A 17,408-nucleotide genomic window follows, 5' to 3' on the forward strand; every position below is an offset into this window, starting at 1 on the left:
ATTTGAATGTGGTTAAAAGAGAGAAATTGAGGTGATATATATGTTACTGGAAAAAAAATGAAAAAGATTATATGGTTGTACAAGATATGATTATACAATTGAATCCTAATGTAAAAATATATGATTGCACAATGGAACCCTAATGTACAGTATGGATTATAGTTAGTATTATAATTAAAATAATATTATTTCATTAATTGCCACAAAAGTACCACACTAATACAAAGTGTTATGAAGAGGGAAAACTGTATGTGTGAAGAGGTTGAGTATAGGAACTTTGTATTCCCTGCATTATTTCTCTAACAAGAAAAAAGAAGTTAGAAGAGGAGAAAAGACTTTTAGAAAGTAGGAAGAACAGCCAGAGCATGAAAGCAGAATGATTATAGAATGTGCTAGTGAGAGTGAGAAGAAGACTGTTCTTATCAGAGAGCAGCTATGGAAGTTACAGGCAATGTAGTTGAAAAATCAGATTTAAGAAGGCAGATTATGGAAATCCTTAAAGCCAGGTGTCGGGTTTCAACTAGATGTAGTCATCAAGAGAAAGCCATTTAAGGTTCATGAATAGAGGAGTGACAAGACAAACTGTGTTTGGGGAAGATTAATCTGGAATGGACACGCAGGATAACTTTCAGAAATAATATTAAAAGCTGGGAGACCAACAATGAAGAGCTCAAAGATTGCCACAGGAAACAGGAGGGAGAACCATTTTTAACACACTCTGCTGTCCAGTTGCTTTTCATTACCTTGGCTTCAATTGTTTCAAAGCAACTTATTCTTTCCTGCCTTGCTTTTTATCTCAGACTTCTCTACCAGAACATTCAATGTGACAAGAGATACAGCTTTAAGAAACATAGCCACAATCAAATATCACCTAGGAAACCAAATATAAGTAAATGCAAAATGTTACCCCACACTTGGAAATAGCTGTGAAATCTGGTTATAGCTGTGTTTATTGTTCATTAAACAGTATATAATAGGGAAATAAGCTAAATTAATCTAAATGCAAATTAAATAAGTTAGATGTAGAAAATGCATGTGTTATGTTGTGGAAATTGGCATAAAGTCTCCTCTAATGCTGAGAGGTTTTTGGCAAAACTGGTTTGCCTTAAAGAACTCCTTTGGGTTTGCTTTGTTCTCAGGATTTTTCATAAGTAAAGGACAACAGGCATGTGTGAATGATTTGAGTGTTGAACTGCACGTTCTTTTCCACAGGTCCCCTGGTATCAGGGCACTGATGTGAGACTTGACCATATGATACATTCAAGTGCCAGCAGGAGGGAGCTATATGGAAACTTTTGGTAGACAGAGGAGAAAAAAATATTATTCTTAAAGATGAATGAATCCAAGATAATACCTCCCCTCCTAATTCCTTTTTCAAAAATGAAATTACACTCCAAATATTAATAACCCCAATTGGTTAAAGGGGCCTTCAGCAAAATATTCTCAAAGGCAAACAGATACCCGATTTGTGACCCAAGCAGACAAACCACTTTTACAATTATAGAAATATAATGACTTGTCAACTGACTGAGATGCAACCAAAAATTCACACATGACTCTGAAGACCCAGAGACAAAGTTACTTGGATAGTAGAATATTTTAAAAGAATTGAGAAAAATCCTAAAGGAAATTTACATTCATGTATTTACATGTGTATGTGAATGTACTTATTTTAATTAACATACTCTGCATTTGGTTTTATGTATGTAAAGATACCTGGATTAAGCAGCAATTCTAGATTTAGTTTAGGATTGATTCCAAAGAGTATCTAGTGAATTTACTGGGCAACAATGCCTAGAGCCAGATGCTATTGCTTCATACCAATGCTCCTGAGAGCTGTTTCAATGAGTTTACTTGTTTTGGCTGAATTGTCCTGCAGACTGATAAAACGTTTGTCACCCAAGGTATACCAAAATCCAGATACCTTTGTGTTTTATATTTTTTAATATATAGTGCATCTAAGTCCTTCAATCAATCATATAGCACTAGTTTTGTTCAATATGAAAGTCAGAGGAAATTGATGATGATGTTAAGGTAGAAGAGTTATAAAGTGTCACTAATCTCTGAAGTACTGGGCCATTCCAAGGAAACCCATCAACTGAAATAAATTGCAACAGAATCATAGAAGAGTGTGGCATGGGGGAGGGGGAAACTATTTGGGATCCAGAGGATATTTTCCTGCTTTATTTTATAGGGGTCCTTTCTTCGTAACCACAATCTACCAAGTAAATACATCTATGTATCATTGCACAGAAAATGCAAGGCTTTCCATAAAAAGGGGGAAGGGCAGGAGAGAAAAGAAATGAAAACATCATGACATTTCTATTTTTCATCTGAAGAAGAAAATTGCATATTGGGATGCTCATTATAATTCCTGCATGCCTAAAAGCATTCCTTCTGGCAAGAAAACCCCTAGTCCTAGTAGAAATACCACTCATTTCATTTAAAAAACACTAGAACCTTTGACCTACTCAGACTGAAAATTTGCAAGGCTCAGTCATATATCCAATAAATACATTTTGAGCACTTATTATGTTCTTTGACATCATGAATAGTCTGAAATAAGGTCAGGTTCAAATAAATAAAATTATGGGTATTTTTTTTCTTCACTTCCTTATTCATTTATGCATTTTCCACATTTTCAACAGTGAGTTTGCACAATTTTCATTACAAAAAAAAAGTTAAAACTGAAAAGCATAAAAAATGCAAAGTCCCTCATTTCTTTGATATTCATGCAGCAAAATAGTAAGTGCAGACCAGGGTCTAGAGAACAAAATGAGGCCAGTCAACAGCCAAAGTACTACCTGGTATGGAAACACCTCCACTTTCCCAAAGTCTGCAAATTTTGTGTGGAAAACTTTTTTTAAATTTCATTAAGGAAGACATGGATCTACCAGCAAAGATCCACAGGATGAAGATAGGTGAGAAAACAAACTGTAATTCTGAGAAAAAAGAATAATAAGAATGGCTAGCTACATGAGCCAAATCAATCCCTGTACCCATCGAGTTTATCAAGTGTTATCAGAAGGACTGGAGGGAGAAAGCAACGGGGACCTCATAACAGAAGCTCAAATAAAGAAACACTTGACAGGGATATATTCTCAGGTATTTAACTAGCTTTGTGCAGCATCTTGCAGCACTTTCTCTGACCACAGAAGGCCTATAACTGTAGTTGAAGGATCCTAAAAGCAAACAAACAAACTAAACACAGGTTCCAAAAATATCTCACACTACAAAGGCCCTGGATTGAGGAAAAATTCCAAATCATCCCTAGAGGTTGTGAGTTGAAGCATATTACATTGTGTGTTATCCTCTGTCCACTCAAATATCAAAATGTAAAGGCAAAGTTGGGTCAAAAGAGCCAGGTTGATTTCTACCCCCAGTCTAGATGGATTTACAATCAACCTGAAACAACCAAGGAAAGGACACAACTTGGGAACCAACAATGTACAAGACACTATACATCAGGCAAAGAAGGGCAGTAATTACAGTAAGAAAACAAACAAGGTAAGTTCTAAAATTGCTCCAACCTACTGCCATGAGAGAATTTCCTCAACCATAAAGCAAGGAGGTAGAAGCCAGGTGGAGCCTAGCAGACTCTGAGTTGAGAAGATGGAACTAAGATTCAGGACAGAACAAAGTATAGAGAGGATGCATATGACTCGTATAAATCTTAAAGACATCATATGGAGGCAGAAAAAAACAGACATAAAGAACACATACTTGGGTGGGCCACGGTGGTTCCGCAGACAGAGTTCTTTACTGCCATGCCAGTACCTGCCCATGCAAAAAAAAAAAAAAAAAGAGCACATACTCTATGATCTCATTCACATATATTCAAGAAAAATGAGCACAGTGGCACTTTTAGAAGGGAGAGCGACAGACCAGAAGAGGCACAAGGGGACTCTCTGGTGAGATGGAACTGCCTTATAGCTTAATTGGGGTGTTGGTTACATAAATATGAACATTTGTCATAATGCACTTCAGATCTGTGCATTTTTCTGAATGTAAATTTTACCTCAATCAAAAAAAATGCCCTCCCTCCAAAAAAGATAAGGGAAAAGAATAAAGGAAGGAAATTCAATAGTAATTATTAGTTCAATTTTACAAGGCAAGATGAAGCAGTTTATATCTTCTTTGCCATTAGATATGAAAATAAACAGGAAATTATGCCTATATGGAAAGATATATTAAAATCATACCTGTATGTGACTAACAAAGTAGCATAAAAATTATCTTCTTAAACCAAAAGCTCTCAGTGGATTATTACTCTCACTATAAATAGGTAACCAGCTGAGCACTCCAGAAATATAAGGGCTATAATTAAATATAAGCAATAAAAATGGTCTGCAAATACCATATGTTGAAGATGGCTGAAATGAAATTAGTGAAGCCATAAATTTCAACTCATAATATACCCTGATAAGGAGCAGGACCCTGAATTGTGGAAACTATTTCTCCTTGAACCATAGATCCAAGTGTCTCCTGGGAATTGTAGGAACTAATAGTTTTAACTTGAACCCCACAAAGGCTTGAGGAACCCTGGCTCTTGCTCAATCTGTTTGGTATTGCATATGCGTTAATATCAACAGTTGGTAGACCTTGAGGAAACCCAAAATCGTCCATTCTTGATCCCTGAGGTACGTATAAGCAAGAATGATTTCCATTCCTCAGCGACAAGCCAAAACACACATCTATGAAATCTCCTCCCAAGAGTTCCAGTGTCTTCACCCTTGCTGTCAGAAGACCCTTGATTTAGAGGCCATCATCTGACCTCCATTTAGCTCCACTGAATACCTGTGGGCTGAGGAATAAAAAACAGGTGCAAAGAAACAAAACTTCAGACATTACCTTTGGTGCTGCCTGCTCGTGAGTGTTCCTTTGTACTTACTTGCCTTACCTCCTGGAACCTGCCTATTAATGATGCCATGCTGCTCATCTAGCTTTACTGACACCTCTGGACTTAGCCTCCTACTTGATAGACCTAGGTTGCAAAGTGGCACTGTTAAAAGGAACTTCTGATCTTGCTTATCTGAGCAAATCAGCCCTAATACTGTCTTAATTTAAAACAAGTCAAGTAAAATGTGAAAAACAATGTAGATAGAACTGTTTTTAAGTGAAATTTTACAAAAGTGATAAAGCTTGGGTAGCTAATGTGAATCTAAAGCTCTATGAATTCAGATGAATTTTCATTAAGAAGCATTCCTTGAGGCATCTGGAATACGTCAGCAATTAAGAGGCCTGTAATGGGTCCACTGTGTCTCCCAAAAAGAGACAAGTTCAAGTCCAAACCTCTCATCCTCTGAATGTGACCTTCTTTGTAAATAGGGTCTTTGAAGGTGTGGTTAGTTAAGATAAGGCCAAAATGGATTAGGGCCGGCTTTGATCCAACATGACTTATGTCCTAATAAGAAGGACCCAGTCACACAGGGGAGAAGGCCATGTGACCACAGAGGCAGAGATTGAAGGACTGCAGTTGCAAGCCAAGAAATACCAAGGATTGCTAGAAAATCACCATAAACTAAATGCAGTGGGGAAGGATTCTCCTCTATGGTTTCAGAGGGAGCATGACCCTGTCAACATTTTGATTTCAGATTTCTAGACTTTAGGACTGTGAAACAACAACCTTCTGTTCCTTTAAGTCACCTAGTTTGCAGTGTGTAGGGCCTTGTTAGTAACAGCCCCAGGAAATTAAGAAAAATGTTAAGTCTAAATCTTTGACCCCATCCGTAGTTTTGCAACCTTGAGAAATCACTTGACCTCCCCATGACTCAGTTCTCAGGATCTACTTCCCAGAGTTGTTGCAATGTTTAAATGACAAACTGACATAACATTCAGTACAGTGATTGGCACAGAGCATGGTTAAAAGGTAAAAGATAGTTGGGTATGAGGGAACTGTTCAAGGTAAAAAAAGGATCTTGAAATTTCATAGTTATTAAGAAGGCTAGTAAGTTATGTAAAACTTAGAGAAAAGGCCACAGGACAGCTATACATCCTTTCAATGTCATACAGGGGCATTGTTCAACAGGTTCCTCTTACAGATTCTGTGTAAGAATGTGCTGTGTTTGACATTACTCAGTAGTATTAATTAGGACTCAGACTCTGTGAGGTGATAGATAAACCTGTAGATTTTTGTTCAGTCGTAAAGGTAATATCAAAGATTAAGGTTTGGATTTTCTTTTCCCTTTTTTTTTTTTTGCCCTGTGAAACATTCACCAGTTTTATATCTTACCTAAATTTGTATTTTATTATATTTAATGTCTGTTAATACCCAGTTCCTCAAATATTCTTTTACCATCTGTTGTTTATACTTTTATCATCTTACTTTTTCCCTAATTAAGTAATTAAATAAATTTGACACATGTTCATTCTATATTTGTATGAGAGTTATATTTTTAACTTCTGGAAATTAAATTTTTATGAGTCATACTTTTAACTTTTTGAAAATTGCATTCAAAAAGTAGCCAACAGTTCTTTTGAGGCAATTACATGCTATGTCCTAAAACTTCACAATCATGAAATCAACCTTTACAACAATCTTATGAGATAGGACCTATAATTATCTGCATTTTAGATGCTTAGAGGAATGAATTACTTCGTCAGTGTAATACAGCAACTGAGTGACAGAGTCAAGATCTGAACGCAAGTCATTCCACTCTTCTATAACAGACGCCTTACTCATCATCCTATATGACAGGATGGAATTGCACTGACGACAACACATGGAAATCAGAAGGTACAGGTCAACAGAGAATGAAAATATAAATAGTAGCGGGTTTGGGTAGGGGACAACATCTATCACTCTCTTTTCTAACATGTTTAAACAGAAAAAGATAATCTAATTCTAAATAGCTTCATCTGAGTATTAATATGGAACTACCTAAGTTGTTGAGAATTCTTGAATATGATAAAATTAATAACCAAGAAAACAAATGTTCTTATGTAATTTCATTTTCTGCATAGACTTGCCTACCTGGAATTAAGCACCCTACTCTGGAAATTAGTACAGATATTAAACTATTATTATTTCTAATAACAACTGGGGAGTAACAAATCTATTAAGAATATGAACTGTCATCACAAGGTACTTTTCACTCAGCTACTTCTTGGGTGACCTCCATTTTTTCATTGTTAAAATCAGGAAAATTGTAGCATATATTTATTAGGATGTTGGGATGACATCTTTACAAAGGTTCTAGAAGAGTATCATGAACATGATAAAGACTTGATAAATGTCAAACATTATTATCAGCTACAATAACAATTAACCGCTACTTCTATTTATTATTACACTGTGTGTGCTTTACCAAAGTTTCAAGAGGCTAAGTGAATAATTCAATTTTACAATGCTAGAAAGAATTTAGACTGGTGATTCAAACAGAATTTAAATATAAAGCCAATGAACTCAATGACTATGTTATAATATCTTTTATAATTTAGCATGTTATTTACAATGCAAATCAACCTTTAAAATCTGTGGTTCTTTATGAGCAAATTTCCAAAATCAATGTCCACCAATGGTTCAATGAAATAAATCAAAACTTGGGCCCTATTAATTCTTCATCCAGGGCCTAGCAGTAGATTCCACACTAGGGAAGCTTCTTCCCCAAGACCCGAGCATCATAATGTGCATTCTACTAAAGAAGAGTAGAAAAATCCAATAATGTTTTCCATATTTAGAAAAGCATATTATTTAATGCAGATTTATGGCAATTTAAAACAAAATTAAGCTGGAACCATATTTTAAAAAGAGTATGATTTCAACCATATAAATGCTTAGAATAAAAACTGTGAGGAAATAGCCAGAGGGCTAACAGTAGCTGTAGCATCATTCTCTCTGCTTGCTGGAATGCTGCTTTCCTTTTCAACCCTCTTCTGTACCACATTTGTTTAGGAAGCACTTAGAAGTTTTTCACGATCCACCCTTCCATGAAAACTTTTCTAGTAGCTGCTGCTCTTCTTCATGGAGTCTCAACCCAAGGGAAAATTGACCTTGCTGCGCTTTATGATCCCTCACTATGTACTGTACATATTCCTAATTGTAGCACCTTCATATCCCCATTAGATTGTAATGTCTTTCAGGACAGGGCTACATCAGATTCATTTTCATAACTGCAAATAAGAAATATCTAAGGAGTGAATGAATGAATGATAAAGTGCGTTCTAGCAGCAAGTACCTGTCTTTCAAGTGAATTTCTCAAACATGACCCATTTGTTGTACAAACAGCCTGAAAATACAGCTGGGATAAAAACACACAAACAAAAGCATGGGGGTATTATAGTCTGATATCCTTGGAAATTATTCTCTACAAATAACAACATAAGTTTTTAATGTAATGCCTATGTAGCTACAGGTACCTAGGAGACAGAATTAGTATATACACATCTGTCCCCTCATTTGTACACTAAATAATGCATATTTTTCTTATTTTTTCTGAACCCTAAATGGGAAATGTGTTTTTAACAAATTTAATCAATACACCAACCTACATTAAAAAATAAATAAACCCACACAATAAATTAAAAAGCAAAAGCCCAATCAATAGCCAACAGTGCAGCTTAACAGCCACTCCAGCAGGAAACTGTCTGAAAAGGTGCTTCACACGCCACTGTCTGCACGATCCACAGCTGCTTGGTATTGATTTGTTACAAGCAAAGAACATCTATTATTACATGCCAGTGTGAACCTATTTCTCCAACAAGTAGCCAGAAATGTACAGCTAGCAATGTAGCACAGAGTTGCAGGATGATGAATGGAGCCCCCACATTTTTTCACCTTCTCTTCATCTTAAAATGGCACTATAAGTGCCTAGCCCAGCATCATGTGCCACAGAATGTTCCACATTTGCTTCTCCAGGGCATGGAACTGGTCACCTGACCCCCAAATGGTATTTATCTCAAAACAGTTGTCCTGTCCACTGTAAAAGGTAATGAATATGGCAAGGCTAGAGAGTAGGTGTTTAAAATCACTACTTTTGCAAATTCCCTAAAAAGCAACAACTTTCTATATATGTGTGGGTAGGTGCATATGAGCTGGATGTTGCACAACATTTTATGACATGGAGGAGAGGAACTCAACAGCAGGCTGCCAGAGGGAGTAAAAGCTACGTAAAATTGCAAAATGGAAATGGATTCTGAATTTGCCTGATGATATAATGGGCTACAACATGCCACTAAAAAGAACTCTTGTAAAGTTCCTTTTCTGTTATTGTTCTTAAATGTAGCCCTAACATGTGGGTCACTAAGTTGGCTTTCAGGTGGTACTCACCCTTTGAGAGATAAGTCCCTCTTTTTTGAAATTTTCAAAGGTACTGAAGATCATCCTTGGAAAATATGACTTTATGTCTCCTGTAAATCTTACTGCATCCATCATTAACTCAAAAATTGCTTCTGCTATGATTAGGTCCATTTTGGTTTCAAAAAGGCCCTAAAAATAAATTAAAGGAAAGACACTCCCCATGGTTTTACCAATAGATGAAATGGCCAATGTCTTAAAACTATGTGAGACTTAGTAAATTAACTATACCTGAGTTTCCAATCAGATTATATTTTTGTTTTCTATCCAGTACAATAGAGTCACTCTTCTACCTGGTAACCAGCCACATAGAATGCACGTCATATGGTTACAATGATCACATCAGCTTTGCACAGCTATCTTTACACAAGTGAACCTAAAATTCACATACTATCCCTTCCATTGGTAATTATGAGTCTTGTTCAACTCTGCTGGTGACACTGAGGGCTATCTTTCACCTCCTGATACAGACTAAGTGACCAAGAGTTTGCTAACCTCAGTAAGCATAAAGAATATAATAGGTAACTTCATTTTAGTGATGCTCATGAGATGAAATAGCAAACTACAACTCCAAGAATCAAGGTTGATATAGAAATAGTGGTCTATAGTATAAAGTACTAAGGATGCTTTTCTAAATGGCATAAACCAGCTATGAGGTCAATTCCAAAAGAGTTCCCCCAAATATTTTGAAGGCCAAACAATGGATACAAGGATATCCATTGTAACACTTTTAAAGAATCTAACATTTTGAGATATTTGGTTGGGTTTCATAAAAAAATCTAACTCTGCACTTTACAGCCATACCATGATGTATATGAATTCTGTATATTAATCACACTCTGCAATTAAAATGTACTTGTTCATTTTCATACAGTCATCCGATTCCAGAGTTCTCATCCACTCTCCAGGAGGAATTTTAGGCAGGCAGAGCCTTTAAATGATTTGGACTCAGAAGTCTTCTATAATCAAAAGATTCAATTGCATTGTTTACAGAATAAAATTATATATTTATATGTGTGTATGTGTGTGTATTCTTAAGTCTGCATATCTTAGAAACATTTTTAAAGGATAAGAAACTATAGCCACAAAGAAGTCTTATCTCTTCCCATCCTTGTCCCATTGCCTCATTTTATATTTACAAATTGCCCAACTCAGATAATCTATCATCTTCCTTCTGGACTGAGACACAAACTGTTCTTGACAAGATCAGAATCATAGAAAGTTGAAAGGAATCTGAGTTGATGTTCACCAGAAAACAATGCCTGGCCATGGATGGTTGAGGGTAGCCTATCAATGAGAGAAAAATGCATACATACCTTCTGAAGATCATGTTTATTCACCACAGTTGAAATAACTTACCTTTCTGCCTTTTCTCTTTGTAGAATCTCTTTCTGACCCTTTTCTAACTGGAGTGGGATGTGTGTATGATATGGAAAACACTTTTGAGAATAAAGACACATTATGCACCATTCAGGGAATAAAGCCTCCTAATCTGTCTTATGCAGACAAATTGGAGGGAAAAGAAAGAGTATATAGCCAATTTCCCAGGTACTCAGGATGGGTCCATAACTGCCTGCTTTGCTGTGGAATAGTATTCACAAATCATGGATATAGAAATGGATGCAAAAAGTACTTGGTGAAAGCAATCTGATTCCGAAACATTCTGCAGACATCTTGTTCATTGCCTTACAGGTAAAGAGGCATATGCTTATATTTAGATCAATGAGTATCAAGGAATTTTCTCTCTGCATTGCCAGATTCCCAAGGTATGTATCTTTAGAGGCTAACAGAGTATACAGAGACAAAAATCTACTGAGAAAAAATGGAAAAGAGAACAGTAAGAGACGACTACACACAATAAAAGAACTTGAGAAAAAAGGAATTAAGGAAAACCAAATACGTATCATGGAGATGGCATTGTAATTAGCACCTACTCCTGTATGAACAAACTAAAATATCACTTTACCATTTACTCAGATAAGATCATGCATTTTTTTAAGATCATGTATTTTTTAATAAAACCAGGGGGCTGATTGAAACAAAGTTCTACCATGAAAACTGCAATAGAAAATCAGAAAATGAACAGGACCCAATAAACCAGAGCTTTATAAAAAATCTATTTGCAATAGGCATTTAGAAATTTCAAGTCATGTTCTTCTTTAAAAATGGCCATGTTAGGAAAATAATATAGAAAGGAAATGGAGACACCAGGCTTACAGATACTCATAGCATTGAAATATCTTCATCATCAGGTCTAGAACCACTCTTATTAAACCAGTCTTTTCTTAGAGCTAAATTGACTTAGGTACCTGAAGAATAACTAGTGGAAGAAAATAAACACAAAGCTCTCTTCTAATATGAACCAAAATACATGGACATATACATACAAATATAATCAGAAAAGTGAACTGTATATATAAACAGAATAACTATGCATATATGAACCAAATATATACCAATAAATTTAGCCAGAGAAAATTTCTATCTTAGATATTAAAGACCCCTAAAAATGCTTTGAACACGACTTATTAGAACAACAACAACAAAAAAAACAACCACCCATAAACTCTGAACATTTTCATTATTTGGAAGAACTAAGAAATTTTCTAATCTCAGTCTTTTTTGAGAACATATTTGCATTCACTAAGGCATCCTCTAAACTCTAGGTAATGCAAACAACAGGCATCTTCTAAACTCTAGATAATGCAAAATTGTTATCCAGATGACTTAATTAATGAAGAACAGAACCTATCACCAAAAATCTTGCCTGAATTGTTTTTGTTTCTCAGCCACAGAGAAACAAAGGAAAAGATAAGGACTAGGCAAGATGAGATAATAGCTAGTATTATTGAGCAAAGAACAGTTCTTGCTCTTCCTGTAGGAGCACTGATCCTTAGTTTCCATGTTTCTAGAGAAGAGAATTGCTTGTGAATCTTTCAGAACAGCCATTCTCTTACATATGACCCGTTAAGCCTTCTCCAAACCTCTGAGCCTCTTGATAAAATCTTAAGTATGAAAAGGCGGTACTCACGATCATTGCGCTGGTTCCCAGAATATGAAGTCATGGAAGAGTCACAGGTGAAACCTTCCCACTGTTGCATGCAGACCCCATGGTTGGTGCACAAATCTCCCTGGCAGGTGGTACTAGGTTCTGGGAATACTTAAGGAGAGGAGAAAAGAAGGAAAAAATAGGGGTATAAGAAATGTTAAAAGCTACAAAAATTTAAAGCAATTACCTGATTTTACCATCCTCATGCCCCAAACATTCAAAGATACAAGCACCAAAAAAATTAACTCTACGTCATGCAATAGGAATTCAGTACATATTCAAGACAACAGAAAAACACAATTTCATTATTATTTCTATGTTGAGCATATTTCACATTGAAATAATATATAAGTAAAATGGTTCATTGAATAATTTATAAGAAAGAACACCTATTTTGAGAGCATTCTAAAAGTCTTTTATCAATATGGGTGAACAATCAAAAAAGTTTGGTGAACTCTGCCTGAGGGTTTGCCATTAAAATCTCATTTTAAGTCAGTCTGGGGCCTCTCTTTAACCATTCTGTCTTATTTTATTCCTATTTTTTGCCTCAACTTTTGTATTAAAGATACATCACCTTTAGAATTATTTTCATTAACAGAAAATATCTTAATATTCAGGGTAATTCTATGAATTTTACAGAAAGCCTCAACAAAAGAGGTGAGTTTGAAGGTCAAGACTCTTCAAACATACTAGTCAGGGAATTGATTCAAACAAGCAATTGACAGAGTAAAAAATACATCCATTGCAATAGCTGCATATATCACAATTTCTAAGCTAAGCCTCTCTCAGGCAAGGAATATTGAAATATAAGCATGTACAGTCCTAAAGTGCATATTAAAAATAGACTCATGACTACAAAAGGTTTGTCTTCTGGGTGGCAAGATATTTTGCATCTATTCATAAAAGGTGGTAGCAGTACAGATCATCACTCATAGCACAAAGCTATTAGGATATGACATAAAGTTCATGACAATTACTAACTCTGGGGGAAAGGCACTCCCACTGGGATTCTGTAGCTCTTATTTGCCATGTGGTTCCCTCATGTAGAGATAAAAGGAGGTACATGGTCATGTTCTCAGTGGGTTTGAAACTTGAGCATTGTGTGGTACACGTTTCACTAACAATGGCAAATCATGACAGCTTCTTTCAAAGTACAAAGGCTTCTGAGAAGTCCACAGGGCTCCCTGACCAAACAGCTGTCACCAGAGAATGGGCTAGTAATTCAATTGTACTCAAGAATCAGAAACACATGCACCGCTTTCCCTTGAAAGGCAGCCCAGCAGCAAAAACTTTGGGAAAATACAATAATTCTTTACATGTTGATCGAATCTGAAGACAAACGCTCTTTCATGCCTTTTCCCTCCTGTCTTAACTAGGCAAAGTTTAGCCATTTTCCAAGGACCAGCTCAAATGCCCCCTTCTATATGAAACATTCCCCCACTAACTTCAAACAATTCTCTCTTAGAGACTGCAGCACTTATTACCTGCATCATTAATTTTTGCATTTGATAATATTCAATTTAGCACTTTGTTACAAATTGCACTGCCCACTGGCTAAATAATCCTCTAAGTGTTTCTTGTTTTCACTATTTATCTTTCCCCAAAATACTGAAAGTTACTTGTGGACAAAAATCACATAATATGCTTTGATTCTGCCCTGGCTGCACTACATCTACCATACCAAAAGTAGGGAAAGTGTTTCAGTAAAGTTGGGCTGGTCTGGATTATACCCATTCTTGATGTGCCTATGTCTCAAAGTTCCAAAAATTGAGTGTGAGAGAATGGCTATGCTCTGTAAAGTGAACAATTGTCCTATTTGTCAAAGGCTGGTCAGGAATTGAATACAGAGGGAATTACAGGTTATTTCTGTGTTCCACTGAATTTATTTCACATACATTTAGGAGTGAGTTCATGTAGAAGCTGACAATTCTCTAAGACTGACTACACTGTAAACATCTAAGATTGGCATCAGTGAGAACTAGAAGATTCCTCAATGATTTCTCATCCATCTGAGACTTAGCCTGAACCTCCTTACAAGGATGAGATCTTTGGACCCCTGCCTCCTCCAGACTCATCTCCTACCACCTGCCCCAACTCACAGCACTTTAATCATTGCTTCCTCTTCCTACTTGCTCTCTGGAAGTACAATGGTGCTCAAAGTGTGGTAAGCATCCACTTACCTGGGAACTTGTTAGGAATGCAAATTTCTACTGACTGGGATTAGGCTCCAAAAGTTGAGTTTTAACAGGTTCTTGGGGTAGTTCTGATGCTCCTCTATTCTGAGAACCATTGCTTTCATACCTCAAGTCCATCCCTACCATAGTTCCTTTGCACTTGCTTGGCTCATGGCCTGAAATATCCTTTCTACAGTGTCAAATGACAGATTCAATCTTATTCTTCAAGTTGCAGCTCAGAGCGAGCTTTCTACAGACTATCCTGTTAAAGGAAACACATACTAACATTTCATTTACTCTCCATCATCTCCTCCTGTTTATTTAACCCATAACAACTGCATGACCTGTAATTAAATTGTTTTTGAACCGCTTATTGTCTGTTCTATCCCACTGGAATGTAAGCTCCCTGAGGGTAGAAATCCTGTCAATCTTGTTCACCTCTATGTCTCTAATTCCTAATATATTATTTGATTAGAGTAAGATCTCAGAAAACATCAAAGAAAGAGAAAGAAAGAAAGAAAGAAGAATGAGAGAGAGAGAGGGGGGGGGAAGGAAGGAGAGAGGGAGGAGAGCAAGAAGGAAAAGAAAAAGGGAAGAATAAAGAAAGGAATTTTATGACTTGAAGCCAAGTGGTTTTCCCAACTACGATTCATCCCCTAGAACTTACTAATATTAATTCTTATAAGTAATGTTTTAGTTGGAACAAGGCTTTTTTAAAGGGTAGTTGGCATGGTACTTCATAGACCATATTTCGTCCCCTGATTTAACTATTAGGCACATTCAATTTCACCACACAAAGAGACAAGGAAGAAGGACTCCTTCATGTTCCCAATGCTAGGCCAAAGAAGAGAACTCAGTAGCTGCATGTTGATTAAATGAAATCTTGGGCTAGAATCTAGAACACACCCTGAGTAATAATTTTATAACTTCTCATTTATACTTCAACCTACATAAGTTGTATGTTAAATATACTCAGAAACAGAGTATAGATTTTGTCAACATATGTGTTTCTCATAGATAGCAGTATCTCTGAAAAAAAAATGGAACTAAGGAAACATATCAAAATGCCTTGAAAAAAAAAGACAGAAAAAAGATTCAACAATGTTTCTTACTGCACATCTTTTTATATAAGATGGTGTTGTTCAAATCTGGTGGAAGATACACCCACCACAAAGTGACCCAGATATGACTTAGCTCTTACCACAGGTCACACACTGTACTAACTGCATTTAATCTTCATAAGAACACAGTGAAGCAACTATAATTAAAAGTATTAAGAATAAGAAGATCATGTATGATTTTCTCATGGAAAACATCCAGAATTGCAAAAATAAAATAACACTTTGTTGATCAAGTCAGAAGGAAAGACTTTTAGAAGAGTAAACTGAGGCACAGAAAACTCAGGGGGTCTTCTTGATGTCACACAGATAGTAAGAGGCAGAGTAGGTCTCAAATCCAGGCTTACTAACTTCATGGTCTACATCCCTAATCCATGTAAAAACTGGTAAACCAAGGTGTGTGTGGTGAATTAATAATAACAACTTAAGGTATTTCTAACCTACAACTGGAGGAAGATGTCTTACTAATGTAAATTTTTTATTCTTATAAAGAAAATTTACAAATGCCATTTCAATTCAAAATCCAGTTAAAAATAAACAAGAAGAACTAGTTTTGCTAAGTTATGAGAAATAAATACATTCAAATGCATACATTTATAAACATAACAGATGTTTATAACATCTTTCCTTTCCTAAGGACTTGAGAATAATATTCTTAATCTAAAATATTCCAAATCAACCTAAAATTCAAAGACATTCTAAGATGACATGAACCTATTGAAAGTACTTTTGGAATTATACAAATAGAAATAAAAAGTTTGAAATTGCACTAAGGTTTCAGGGAATCTCTGTACAGGAATTTTTACTATGACTACTTTTGCATTTGAGATGCTGATCCTTATTAAAACAGTTACATATCTTTTTGAGAAAAGATAGTGATTTATTCCTTGAATAGAAAGGAAATTGATAAGATTATGCACACAAAGACTAAATAAATTGTCAGAGATATTAGTACTTCAGTTTCTAACTGCCAGATCTGCTTTTAGTTCATATTTAGTTTATATTGTGTCTTTTCTCCTTTCTTTTTTTTAGATAACTCTGATGACTGCCACAAATTTTCCATAATTCTGCTTGAATTTGTTTTTGTTTTTTTTTTTTCTCCTTAAGAACCATCCTATTCAGTTATTTCATGTCGGGTACTGCTAAAACCCATTTCTGCAGCATGTACAAACTGTTTGAGTTAACTCCTCTTCATGGTCTAGAAAATTAAAATTTGCCAGATTGCCTCTTATTATTTGCTAGTCCTTGAGACAGAAATCTTCAAGGACTGATGCACAGGACACTTCTATCAGAGTGTATTTTCTCTCTACTATTGCCCAAGCAGGACTTAACCAACCTTGTGTCTCAAACATACCAATTTAAAGTTGATGAATATTGTTAAACCAGCTCTGACCAGCCCTGACCAGATGTGGGGTGGGCTGGGGTAAGGATGGGGAGTGGGTGGGAAGCCAGGAGGTCCCAGGCCTAAGGTCATATCTAGTCTAGCTTCCCAACACCAATTTTTCCGAGGGCCAAGTCTGACTGCTCAGGTGGGCAGGGGCTGGTGCTGGCTTAATATCAATAAATGTTAATCACAAGTAATGAGGTGTTTGCACAAGGGCTTAGATCCTATGAGTATAACCCAAATGTGAAGCAAGATCATAGCAGAACTTTGTGTCACCTGAAGAGTTTCCCTACTCTATACAAAGCACAGCTATCACAGAGCCTTGAAGTTTTCATCTACTACCTAAAGATATATCATCTCCCATTTTCAAATTTATTTCCCACTCCTG

General features: G+C 36.0%; 1 long non-coding RNA gene across 1 annotated transcript; it reads right to left on the reverse strand.

The window, feature by feature from the left end:
• Positions 1-596: 596 nt before the first annotated feature.
• LOC143651256 (uncharacterized) lies at positions 597-12,612 on the reverse strand. Its single transcript, XR_013159933.1, has 3 exons — positions 12,532-12,612; positions 12,327-12,446; positions 597-1,281 (listed from the first exon to the last, which is right to left on the reverse strand). It is a non-coding gene; the product is annotated as an uncharacterized LOC143651256 (long non-coding RNA).
• Between the last annotated feature and the right edge of the window lie 4,796 nt (positions 12,613-17,408).

Source organism: Tamandua tetradactyla, chromosome 12, assembly GCF_023851605.1.
Source record: "Tamandua tetradactyla isolate mTamTet1 chromosome 12, mTamTet1.pri, whole genome shotgun sequence".
Taxonomy (NCBI): domain Eukaryota; kingdom Metazoa; phylum Chordata; class Mammalia; order Pilosa; family Myrmecophagidae; genus Tamandua; species Tamandua tetradactyla.